The sequence below is a fragment of the Grammomys surdaster genome, unplaced genomic scaffold (assembly GCF_004785775.1).
Source record: "Grammomys surdaster isolate TR1022 unplaced genomic scaffold, NIH_TR_1.0 242, whole genome shotgun sequence".
NCBI lineage: Eukaryota > Metazoa > Chordata > Mammalia > Rodentia > Muridae > Grammomys > Grammomys surdaster.
In genome coordinates this window covers 1,443,265-1,456,184 of record NW_021604687.1, presented here as the reverse complement: position 1 = coordinate 1,456,184, position 12,920 = coordinate 1,443,265, and positions in this window count along the sequence as shown.

Genomic DNA, 12,920 nt, shown 5'->3' with positions numbered 1-12,920 from the left:
AGGGAGACAAATTCTGGAGTGTAAAAAAAGATTAAATAAAAATTTAAAATGACATCAGAACATTTAAAAAATAAATGACATTACTAGTTACTTTAATTCTAAGCAGAAACACAAATGAACCAAAATATGAGTTATTAAGTCATCACAAAGTCTAAATAATAAAACATCATGGTGTTTTGGAACAAGAGATAAACAGACCAATGGCATATAATAGAGGATTTTGAAAAAATACAGGGAGTAAAAAGCAACTAATTATCAATAATAGCATCAAAACATACATTGCTGAAACTACATTCTAAGAAATAAAGCTACTATAAATATAGACCTGCAATCTTGGATCTGTAAACCACTCCCTAGGCCACAGTTCTGTCTGCCTCCTGTAAGACATGCTGCCATCAAGAACAACCATGTGAGCTACACACACTTCACCCAGCAAGCCCAGCAGCACTATGCTGTCCTTTCAGTGCTCTATCCTTTGGACCACACCTCTCTGCAATCACAGATCTGCACTCCAATCCCCAAGCCAGAGCTCTGCCTGCCTCCCAGGAGGCCTGCCACCAGCCAAGAAATCCACAAACCACCAGCTCTACCTATAGTTCGAGAATTTTGCTACTATCATGGACTACCAAGCTAGCTAACACCAGAAACACCCAGATGGCTAAAGGTAAGTATAAGAACACAATCAAGAAAAGCCATTGCAATATCCCACTATCATAACTCAGCTCTCCGACTACACCAGCCCTCGATATCCTAACACATGAAGAGCAAAGCAATGACCTGAAATCTCATCTTATAAATATAATAAGATGCCTTTAAAGAGGAAATAAATAAATATCTTAAAGAAATATAGGAAAATACCATCTAATAGAGGACTTTTAAGAGGAAACAAATAAACATGAAGATACAGGAAAGTATTGTTAAACAGATGAATAAAATGAATAAAACTAATACTTGAAAATGCAATAGAACAAATGAAGAAAACACAAACAGAGGCAACCATTGAGATGGAAAACCTAGAAATTGGTGAATAGAGTCACTGGACTCTATAAAAAAGACACAGACTAACAGAGTAGATGCATAAACAGGATTTCCTCATTCTGGTCCATACAAGAAACACACCTCAGCAATAAAGATAGTTACTACCTTAATGGAAAGAGCTGGGGATAGGTTTACAAAGCAAATAGAACCAAGAAAAAGGCTTGAACAGCCATTGTAATAACTCATGAAATAGACATTCAACCAAAAGTAATCAAAAGAGGTGGGGAAGAACATTTCATACGCAACAAAGGAAAAATCCACCAAGATGATGTCTCAATTTTGAACATCAATGCCCCAAATCCAAGGGCAATCACGTTGATTAAGAAAAATTACTAAAGCTTAAATCACACATCAAACTGTTGTGGTAATTATTTTTAAAATGGCCAGTGGTCAAGCCAACTATCTAAGCTGCAGCGGCTCTACCTAGTTCAGTCGCCATGTTCTGTGGCCAGAGGCCACATGAGCACTACAGCTAGAAATGGCCAGCCAGAAACACCAGCCCTGCCACCCACAAGATGCCAGCATGGGAGATGGTTCTGCCAATCTTCCATGCTGTCTCTTCAAGGCTGGGCATTGCCCAGACCTCATCCTGCCATCCACATTGGCCTGGTAGAAAAATGAGACTCTAATGCTTAAAGATTAATCAAAGCTTTTATATGTTTGGTAATGCTCAATAATAATATGCCCGTACGAAGAGAGTTGTTTGCCAAATAGCTAACCTAAATAAAAGTCCTTACCCGCAACTGCTCTCCATACCTGCGTGGCTCTCCATGGCTCCTACATCTCTGCTCTCCCCTTGTAATGGCCCATTCTGCTACTGTGTAATAGCCCGTTCTGCTGCTCAGGTCCACAGGTCAGGGTCTAGCAAGAGAGAGAGTGGGGATGGAGGGGCGAGAGACATGAAAAATAGAGACAAGACAGAGTCTGATCAAGTCTTGTTTATTGAAAGGAAATCCTCGGTATTTATACCCTTTACCATGTGCCTTGCCCTCATGGACAAGCTCAGCTGAAGGCACCACACCATGCGCCTAGCAGCATGGAGACCATGTGCACCTAGCTAGCAGTGTGGAGACCACGTGTGCCTAGCTGCTGGCGGCAATAAACAGCAAAACAAGATGTTTATCAGAGTGTGCTCAGCTGTTGCAGGCTGTTGAAAAAAAGTCTCTTGTCAGGGTATATGGTTCAAGATGGCTGTAAAGATGATAGCCGCTTTTGGCTAAGAGTCAGCTCCCAACATCCCCTAACTCCTCCTCTTCCTTTTCCTCTCTCTCTCCCTACTCCTCCTCTTCCTCTCCTCCCACATTAGCTCCTCCTACATCAAACACTACACATTAATAGGACAGTATATCAACACCCCATTCTCATCAATGCACAGGCCATTGAAACAGAAACTAAACAAAGAAATAATGAAACCAGCAGATGTTATGAATCAAATTGATCTAACAGATATCTATGAAACCTTTCACCCAAATACAAAAGAGTATACCTTATGCTCAGCAACTTAAGGAACCTTCTCTAAAATTAACCATATACTTGATCACAAAGCAACCCTCAACAGATAAAAAAAGATTGAAATAACCCCTTGAATCTTATCAGATCACTATGGATTGAAGCTGGAATTCAACAACAAAAGAAACAACAGAAAGCCTACAATCTAATCGAAACTGAACATCTCTATAATCAATGAACACTGGATCAAAGAAAAAAAGAAAGAAAGAAATTAAAGACTTTCTACAATTCAATGAAAATGAAGGCATAACATAACACAAACTTAAGGGCTACAAGAAAATTTCATAGCACTAGTGCCTTCATAAAGAAATTGGAGGGCTAGAGAGATGGCTCAGCAGTTAAGTGCACTGGTTGCACTTCCAGAGGTCCTGAGTTCAATTCCCAGCAACCACATCACATGGTGACTCACGACCATCTGCAATGGGATCCAATGTCCTCTTCTGGTGTGTCTGAAGACAGTTACCATGTGTTCATATATATAAAATAAATAAATCTTTAAAAAAAGAAATTGGAGAGATACTGTACTAGCAATTTAACATCACACCTAAAATCTCTAAAAAGAAAAGAAGCAAATGTATCCAAGAGAAGTAGACAGCTGGAAATAAACAAACTCGGGGCTGAAATCAACAAATTACAAACAAAGAGAATATAAAGAATCAACAAAAACAAGAGCTGGCTCTTTGAAGAAATCAACAAAGTAGACAAACCATTAGCCAAACTAACTAAAAGGCATAGAAAGAGCATACAAATTAACAAAGTCAGAAATAAAAAAGCCACATAATAGCAGACAGTGAGAAATTTCAAAAAATTATTAGTTTTTACTTCAAAAACCTGTACTGCCCTAAATTGGAAAATCTAAACAAAATGGGATAGCACTTACCGAAGGTAAAACAAGATCAGATTAACTATCTAAAGATTCTTACAATCCCTACAAAAATAACAGTCCTTAAAATCTACCAACGGAAAAAAGCCCCTGGCAAAATGGTTTTAGCACAGAATTCTACCAGACATTGCAAAGAACAAAGTGGCTGGATACAAAATTAACTCAAAGAAATCAGTAGCGCTCCTTTATTCAAATGATAAATGGGTGGAGAAAGAAATCAGGGAAACAATGCCCTTCACAATAGCTACAAATATAAAATATCTTGGTACCAGGCAATTGAAATATCTGTATGACAAGAACTTCAAGACCACGAAGGAAAAAAATGAAAAAATATCAGCAGGTGGAAAGATCTCCCATGCTCATGGACCAATAGGATTAAGATAGTGAAAATGGGCATCTTATCAAAAGCAATCTAGATTCAATACAGTTCCCATACAAATTCCAACACAATTTTTTACAGACCTTGAAAGCGCAGCAACTCTGTATGGAAAATAAAAAGCCCAGAATAGTCAAAACAAAACTGTACAATAAAAGAATCTGGATGAATCACCATTCCTGACCTCAAGCTGTACTACAGACCTATAGTAATAAAAACTGCATGGTAGTGCTACAGAAATAGACAGATTTATCAATGAAATCAAATAGAGGACTCAAGAAATAAACCCACACACCTATGGACACTTTATTTTTGACAAAGAAGCCAAAAGTATACAATGGAAATAAGAAAGCATCTTCAACAAATGATGCTATTCTAACTGGATGTCTGCATGTATAAGAATGTAAATATACCATACTTATCACCCTGTACGTAACATAAGTCCAAGTGGATCAAGAATGTACAACCTGATACACTCAACCTAACAGAAGAGAAAGTGGGAAATAATGTTGAAGACATTGGTACAGGAGACATTTTCGTGAACAGAACACCAATTACTCAAGACTCAATATCAAAAATTGGTAAATGGGACCTCATGAAATGGAAAATGTTTTATAAGGCAAAAGACACTGTCAACAGGACAAAAGGGCAGACTACAGATTGGAAAAAATCTTCATTAACCCTACATCTGAAAGAAAGCTAATATCCAAAATATACAAATAACTTAAGAAGTTAGACTCCAGCAAAATAAATCACCCTATTTAAAAACAGGGAACAGACTAAACAGAGAATTCTTAACAGAAGTATCAAGAATCGCCGAGATGCACTTAAAGAAATTTCCAACATCTTTAGTCATCAGGGAAATGCAAATCAAAATGATGCTAAGATCTCACCATATACCAAATAGAATGGCTAAGTTCAATTACTCAAGGAAAAGCACATGCTGGTCAGTTTGTAGAACAAGGGGAACACTCCTCCATTGCTTCTGTAATTGTAAACTTGTACAACCACTCTAGAAATCAATTTTTCAGTTTCAGAAAATTGGGAATATTGTATTTCAAGACAGTGCTATCCTACTCCTGGGCATATACCAAAAAGATGCTCTACCGTACCACAATGACACTTGCTCCACTGTGTTCATACAAGGTGCTTTTTTTTTTTAATAGCCAGAAACAAGAAGCAACCCAGATGTCCTTCAGCTGAATACTGGACACAGAAAATATGATTCATTTACACAATGGAATACTCTTCAGAAATTAAAAGCAAGGACAGTGTGCTCTTGTTATATGTTGGAACTTCTTTTAGGTATATGCCCATAGCTGTGCCTTCAATTAGAACTATTTCAAAATTTCTGAGGAACTTCCAGATTTATTTACAGAGTGGTATCAGTTTGTAATCCCATTTTTCCCTTACAGAAAGTTCATAGTTCAGAATAGACAGACCCTCCTACAGAATTTACCATCACTCACACACTGTTTAGAGATCTAAAGAAGCCAACGAAAGTTTCTTTCAAAGTTAGGTTAATGAAGATCACAATAATGCCAATAACATTCAGCAGACACCACGACCAAGCATCATCAAAAGTTGAAAGTTAAAAAAATAGATATTATTTTCAATATTTTATTTTCTATTAGAAAAGTCTTTCAGTTACATAAAGCAAGTCTCTTTTCTTCCAAAGAAATTGTCTAGCTTTTTATTATGATGCCTGTAAAAGTAAGCACACATGATCAATAAAAGCACCGTGCCATGACTTGGTTCACTTGCCTCAGAACCAAACAGACCTGTGCCACACCTGATCACAGATAACAATGTGGTGAGAATAACCAAGCCAAAGGATATCCAATCATGACACCATCCTGTGGGTGGCATGCAGCCTCATTTCAGGCTTTGGATGTTCTAGCAGTCTAAGAAAAAAACAACACAACAAGATTAGTAAGGGAGACATCAACACCCCCACCCATCTTATGCTGTAGATTTGTGCTCTGTATTGCAACAATGCAAACACAATGCATCAGTTTATCACAGAGTGTATAGACACTGGAAGTCCTGCTTGAGAAAAGGCTATTCAACAGTGAGAATTTCCATATCCCTCTTTCTCAGAGATGCTAACATGCTGATTTGGTATGCATTTGCTTAAACAGGTACTGAAAGATGGAAATGCAACTTTTAAACATCAACACCTTGAAACCACAAAAAGCAATTAATACAGAACCAAGTTGCCAAAGTCCATGAAATAAAGTTAACTGTGGACAAACACTTTCCTTTTTCCTATCTAAACACTGATTTCATCTATGTACAATATACCCGACTCAACTATTTGCTGTCCAAATTCAACTTAAACTTTTACCCCATTAAAACTCATTACTGGTGCTGTTACACTGGATTGCAAAAACATCCTACATCTCACATAGTTTTAAAAGCTGTGTGAGGCCTACACTCAATCCCAAGCTGTGCATTTCACATTGGCAAACTTACTTAGCACCCTAACCAGGAATATGTAATACCCTGCATCCAGCAGTGTGAGCAAAACCTACTGCCAATTCCTTCCTGAAGAGTCTTAAGATTTTTGCAAAGTATTAAATACCACCAACAATCAGAAATATAAAAAAATTTCAAAAGAAATGTTTTAATCTCATTTCATAGGCTACACTTCTCAAAGGCAAAATACGCAAGATTCCTAACACATGTTTTTGAACATGTTATGTGTTTAATGAAAAAACTTGAGACAAACTCAGGGCATCGGATTTGTTCCCAGTGTTCCTTAAATTTCTACACATGGGGTGATGAGTCAAACTTTCCAATATACTCTAAGTTTTCTACTAAAACCCACCACAGGCTCAGAGGAAGAGGCAAAAGTCTGGATTATATAAAAGACTATCAGAAGATCAGTGAGTTCTAGTGTACCTGCCTGTTCTAAATGGGATATCACTAAAATTATGGGTGAGAGTGTAGCAGAATGGGAATGAACACACACCTCCCACAACATGTCTTACAGAATCTGCCTGCCTTGTCTCTCAAGAGTGCGGAACTGAAAGCACCACCACACCTGGACCAAAATAGGAACTTCTAAGATCTTTTTAAGCTGACAAATTCAAAAATGCAGAGTTATAAAAAATAATTTCCATTGGGGAACTTTTTACTAAGCCTAAGATTTTAGTGTTGTTTTTCTAAATGTATTTAAAAGCAGAATAAAAAGCCTGGGCTTGTTTTTTGACAACCTAAATCTACTAGTTGGGAAATAAAGAAAAAATATAAAGATAAAAAGAAGCAAAAAATAACAAAAACCAAAAAAAGCAAGAGGAAAATGAGAAAATGTAACAGAAGGGCTATTATCACATTAAATGAAATTGAAAAATCTCAAGCAGTCTAGGTTTTGTGAGTAAGACAACATTGAGCTCAGGGTTCTGGCACACAAGTGCTGTAATGTAATAATCACAGGAGAATCTGCTATGATGCCTAGCTGAAAATTAATTTCAAAGATGGCATAATCATGTAAAAATCTATGAAACTACATATTGCATATATATCTCCAGTGTTTTGGGGTGCTAGGGACACGAAATGTCTTTATTGGGGCCTGTCTGAAGCCATTATACAAAACAAAACAAAACCAAAACAAAACAAAACAGACTGCTGGGAGCCAGCCCCTGCTGCATCTTCTTGTTCTAGGTTCTCCTTGAGGCAGTGGGGAGGGAAAAGCTTCACAAGAGGGTAAGACTTTTTTCTACAAGATATTTAGGGTTGCTGTTTAATAATAAAAAGTTTACTTATCTAAAAGTAAAGAAAACACCATACCTAGAAGAAAGTTATTTTGCTTCTGTAGTTGACTTGCCTTCTGTGTTCTTCTGAGGCCAGAAACTGCAGTCTCTGGCATTTAGCACCTCATCCTAAAACAGCAAGGTACTAAGTAAAGTATTAATTGCTAGTGCCTTTCCCTTTTTGTCCAGATGAGCTCACTTGTCAGGCTAGAGGGATGTTTGGAGCAATAAACTTCTATTGAAACAAGAGAAGAGAATCATGCTCACAGAAAGAAAAACTAACAAAAGCAAACATGCATAAATTCACATAAATTTATATACAGACTAATGCATGCACATTTATGCATTTCCATTCAAACCAGTTGAGCTCAGTTTGCATTTATTCTCATACTTACATAAACACATAAAACATACATACATACACACATACATACACACACACATATATACATACATACACACATACATACATATGCATCTGGAGCAAAAGCCAAAGCATCAATACAGAAAGAACTCACTCATTCTGGATGAAAAATGAGCTCCAATCATTATTACATAGAGAAAGTAAAAGCTTTTACTCTTTTATTGCTAAATGAATTAAACTTAAGTCTGTAAAAAAAAAAAAAAAAAAAAGCTCTGTTCTTTTTAATAAGACTAAGGCTGCCTTATTAGTGAGAAAAGACCTGTTCTACCCCATGGTAAATAGAAGCCTCCCTGCTCATTCTGTTCTCCCTCTGCAGCTTCTTTTGAAACTCTGTCCCTCTGCATTCAGCACATTGGTCTCTTAGTAATTTATACTCCCTTGTAGTTTCTAAGTTTTTCCACTCTGCATTTTCCTTCTAATCTTGCTCTCTCTTCTTGCTCTGATGTCACAATAATGCTTTTACTCTCAATGCCTTTTTTCTCAATGCTATACCTTTATTTCTAAGTCCTTCTTGAGTTCAATTCTGTCTAAAACGTTCTCTTGTGTCCTGACTAAAACACTGTCCTCAGTTCTGTTCTAAGAAGTTCTGTTCAGATCTGTCTAAAAAGTGTTCTGTCTAAAAAGTTCTCCTAAGATTAGTTCAAACTCTTCTCTTTGTCCTCAGCACTTCTTCATCTTTATGAATACATGACCACATGGTAAAATGTTCATCTAAAGTTTACACATAAATTCAAATCATAAATTGAATAAGAAGATTACAGCAGTGAACATTCACATGTATCATAATTATTTGGCTAAACCTTCATCACCTCTCACAGCTTCACAGGATTATGGAGGATTAAACACCATAACTAAGTTATAAGTAAAGTTTTATATAGATGAGCCCAGTCAATATTTTACCTTCCGGCCTAGTACCTACAATAAATCATAGTTCCATTTTTATGCCCTTTGGTTAATGGTTTTAAAACCTTTTGGATTGTGCTCTGAGTAGTAGAAGGAATTAACTGGTGATAGATGGAGACTGGCAAAGTTTTCATGAACTTTGATTTTCAGAATGGACCTAATAGCAGTCCCACTATAAAAGAGATCAATAAAACTGAAAAAATTTTAGGAATTCTTAAAATAACTGGCATCAATGAGAGTGGAGGCCCTAGGTCCTGTGAAGACTTGATGCCACAACCTAGAGGAATGCTAGGGCAGTGAGGCAGGAGTTGGTGTGTGAGTCGGGGAGCACCCTCATAGAATCAGGGGAAGGGGATGGGATAGGGGGTTTTCAGAGGGGAAACTGGGAACGGGGATAATATTCGAAATATAGATGAATAAAAGAAGCAATAAAAAGTTTTTTAAAAAGAATTATGAAGTCATCTATTTGTACATATAGCATCACTATAAGACAGTACATCTTTGTACTTTTGCAGAATTCTGCTCAAAAGGGTAGGCTAATATCTAGCGATTGTTAAATATGTTTAATAATAACAAGAAAAGCATATTAATAGCAGGAATGTTTCCTAAGATGTTTTTCTGATGGGCCTTGTGAGCGGGAAAAAAATCTGTTGTGAATTATTTTAATCCATGGCAGATAACCTCAGGAAGAGCACATGCTAGTTATTAACTTGTTCTATGTAGGCTCTTGACAACAAACAAAACAAAAACAAAGCAAGTCACAGCTGTCTCCAAGAGCAAAGTATGTAATGTTTGACATTTCTCATCTGAGTTATCTCTTTTCTACCTCTAACCAGACAATATACCCTGAAAATAGAAGCAAAACATAACCCCATGAATGTGTTTATAAATTCCTAAATATTGGTATTGCCAAGCTACCCTCCATTAAAAAAATCCTAATAAACAATGGAGTTAAACTGTCCATAATTTCACATTTCCATATTATCTGAGAATATAAAGACTGCTGAGACTCAGCAGTCCTCTGCTGTATATGTGTTTGGGGCCTCATATCACCTGGTTTATGCTATCTGGTTGGTGGTCTACTGTTTGAGAGATCTCAGGGGTCCAGGTTAATTGAGACTGCTGGTCCTCCTACAGGGTCACCCTCCTCCTCAGCTCCTTCCAGCTTTTCCACAATTGAGCCACTGGCGTCAGCAGTTTCTGTCCATTGGTTGTGTGCAAAAATCTGCGTCTGACTCATTCAGCTAATTGTTGGGTCTTTTTGAGGGTAGTCATGATAGGTCCCTTTTTGTGAGCACTCCATAGCCTTAGTAATAGTGTTGTCCAGGCTTTACATCTTTAAAAATAAACTACAGCAATAAAAGAATGTGGCTACAATGGGAAATGTATGCATCTACGCACACGTGGGATAACATATCAGTTTGAGTTTAGTGTACAGAAACAGTGATCCTAAGAGTAACTGTTAACTGTGAAAGCTATACAGTTTGCCAAAAAAATCTTAAATCTTTAATATTATATGAATTGTTCTTGTATTGCTTTTAGTATCAAGATTATTGAAAAGTCAAATGAAGTTATTTTGAGTTAATTGGCTCAAAAATTATTTTCCAAACACCTCATCAATATAAGAATATGAGTAACACTTCAAGCAAGCAATCCCTTTTAGAATACAACTTACTATATACATAAAGTCTTACTTTAATTCAGTCTGATTCCATTATATTTATGCATTTGTCCTCAAAATTTATAATTGTATCTCCTATGTAACACCTGCCTACATAAATTTACTTAAGCCTTAAATAAGATGGTTAAATTAAATGTTTGAGTTTGCAAAACCAAGAATTTTCAAACTTTGGAATTTAGAATGACATAGGACTGTTAAGGACAGGAAGTCTACGTACAAGAGAAGGTAAAATTTGAATTCTTATAGTATCAGAAACATCATAAAGAAAGATAGATATTTAGGACACACATTCATATTTAGGATGCACTATTCATATCATATTTAGGATGCACTATTCACATCAGGTATGTACAGTGAGACACAACAGCTTTCATGTGTCAATATCAGGAGTGCAAGAAAAGTGGCACAAGTTTCTGAAAAGGTACATTTTTTTCAACAATTTGTAATGCCCCAATCAGGCTGAGCACCTGGAAACAGGTGGCTGCATCCTTCAAGTTTCTAAAGATTTCATCAGTTTAAAACGTAATGTTAAATTCACTGAAAAAGTAAGCAGTGTCCTCTTATTAAATATGGACATATTTCAACATCAAGTATTTATCCCTTTTGTGAGAGAAATAAAATTGGTACCTCCATATTTACATTACTACATAAAAAGTGAAGAACCCAGGCAAAACATTCCAAAAGTATAAACTATTAAAAGCAGAACAAGGGATACTCCCTCAGCACATTTCCCATCAAATATAGAAAAAATTTACCATGAGAATCTCAGCTCTGGATGGTGACAAGGAAACAGTAAGAGTGTCCCTACCAGGCAACAGAGAGGAAAAGGCTCTAATTAAGTCACCATCTTTAAATCAGGACAAATCTCATAATTCAACAATGTCATAATGCTTAAAAGGATGGCCTTTTGGGCTACTTGTTCTTAGAGATCAAGTAAAAGCATGCAACTAAACTCATAGGAACAGAGGATCCTTGTTAAAATGGACATGTGAAGGAATGATACTAGAGTTTTATCCTCATTATTCAAGAGGACCCTGAAGCAAACGCCCTAGTCTTGTCACATTGCTAAATACTAACATTGCATGTTTTCCCTTGGATTTAGCTTAGTTCAAAGAATTTTCACACAGCCACAACACCTTCAACCCACAATTTTTCCTGCCTATAAAATATGTGTAGGTAAAGATGGAGGAGAAACTGAGGGAAAGGCCATCCAATGGCTGCCCTAGCTTGAAATCCATGCCCTGAGAGAAAGCCCACCCCTAATACTATTGGAGATATTTGACTATATTTGAAGAGAGGTGCCTATCCTAACTGTCATCTTAGAGGCCTCACCCAATAACTAATGGAAACATATGTAGAGACACACCATAAAACATGAGGCAGTGCTTGGGAAATCTTATGGAAAAGGGGGAGGAGGAGGAAGGATTGAAGGAGCCAAAGAGGTAAGAACACAACAAGAAAATATACAGGATCATGTAACCTGGGCCCATAAGGGATCACAGAGACTTAACCATAAAATTGAGAACATGCATGAGATGGACCTAGGCCCTCTGAATATATGTAACAGTTGTGCAGATCAGTCTCCGTATGGTACAGCTAACAGGAGGAACAGGGGCTATGTCTGACTGTGTTGTCTGCCTTTGGATCCCTTCTCCCTAACGAGGCTGTCTTGTCTAAGCTCAATAGGAGATGGACCTAGTGTTACTACAATTTGAAATGTCAAAGTGTGTTGCTAACTATGGGAGGCCTTCCCTTTTCTGAGGAGAAAGGGAGAATGGGAGGATATGGGGGGAGTTGACAGGGAAGGACAGGAAAGAGAAGAGGGAGGAGAAACTGCAATCAGGATGTCAAGAAAATTAAAATTAATTAATAAGTATAGTTTTTTAAAGGTTAGAAAACAATATTGAGTACTTTGCCAAAACTATAATAATAATAATAATAAATAATTATTAATAATAACCTCTATCACTGAGTTATTTAGAAACAATAGCATATAGTTGATTTTTATTCATGGTCATGTAGTACTTCACCTCTGGTCACAGGTCATTGCCCTTATGTAGTATCTAAGTAGATTTCATATATCACAAGACCTTCGAGAAAAACATTACCACAAAATAGGAATAACTAAAACTTTTCATTATTAACTTAAGATTATAATTCAAACCAAGGCTAATCTAAGCCTATATCCCTCCTGCAATAAGATAAAATTCTTTTATATCCTGAGAGCCAAAATTTTCGATACACCTATAAGCCAGAGTTAATATCGCACCTTGTGGAAACTTTAAACTTAAAAACTGTTAATATATACTAGGCCTCCTTGTATAACCTGTCTTTAAAAGAAGATTGTAACA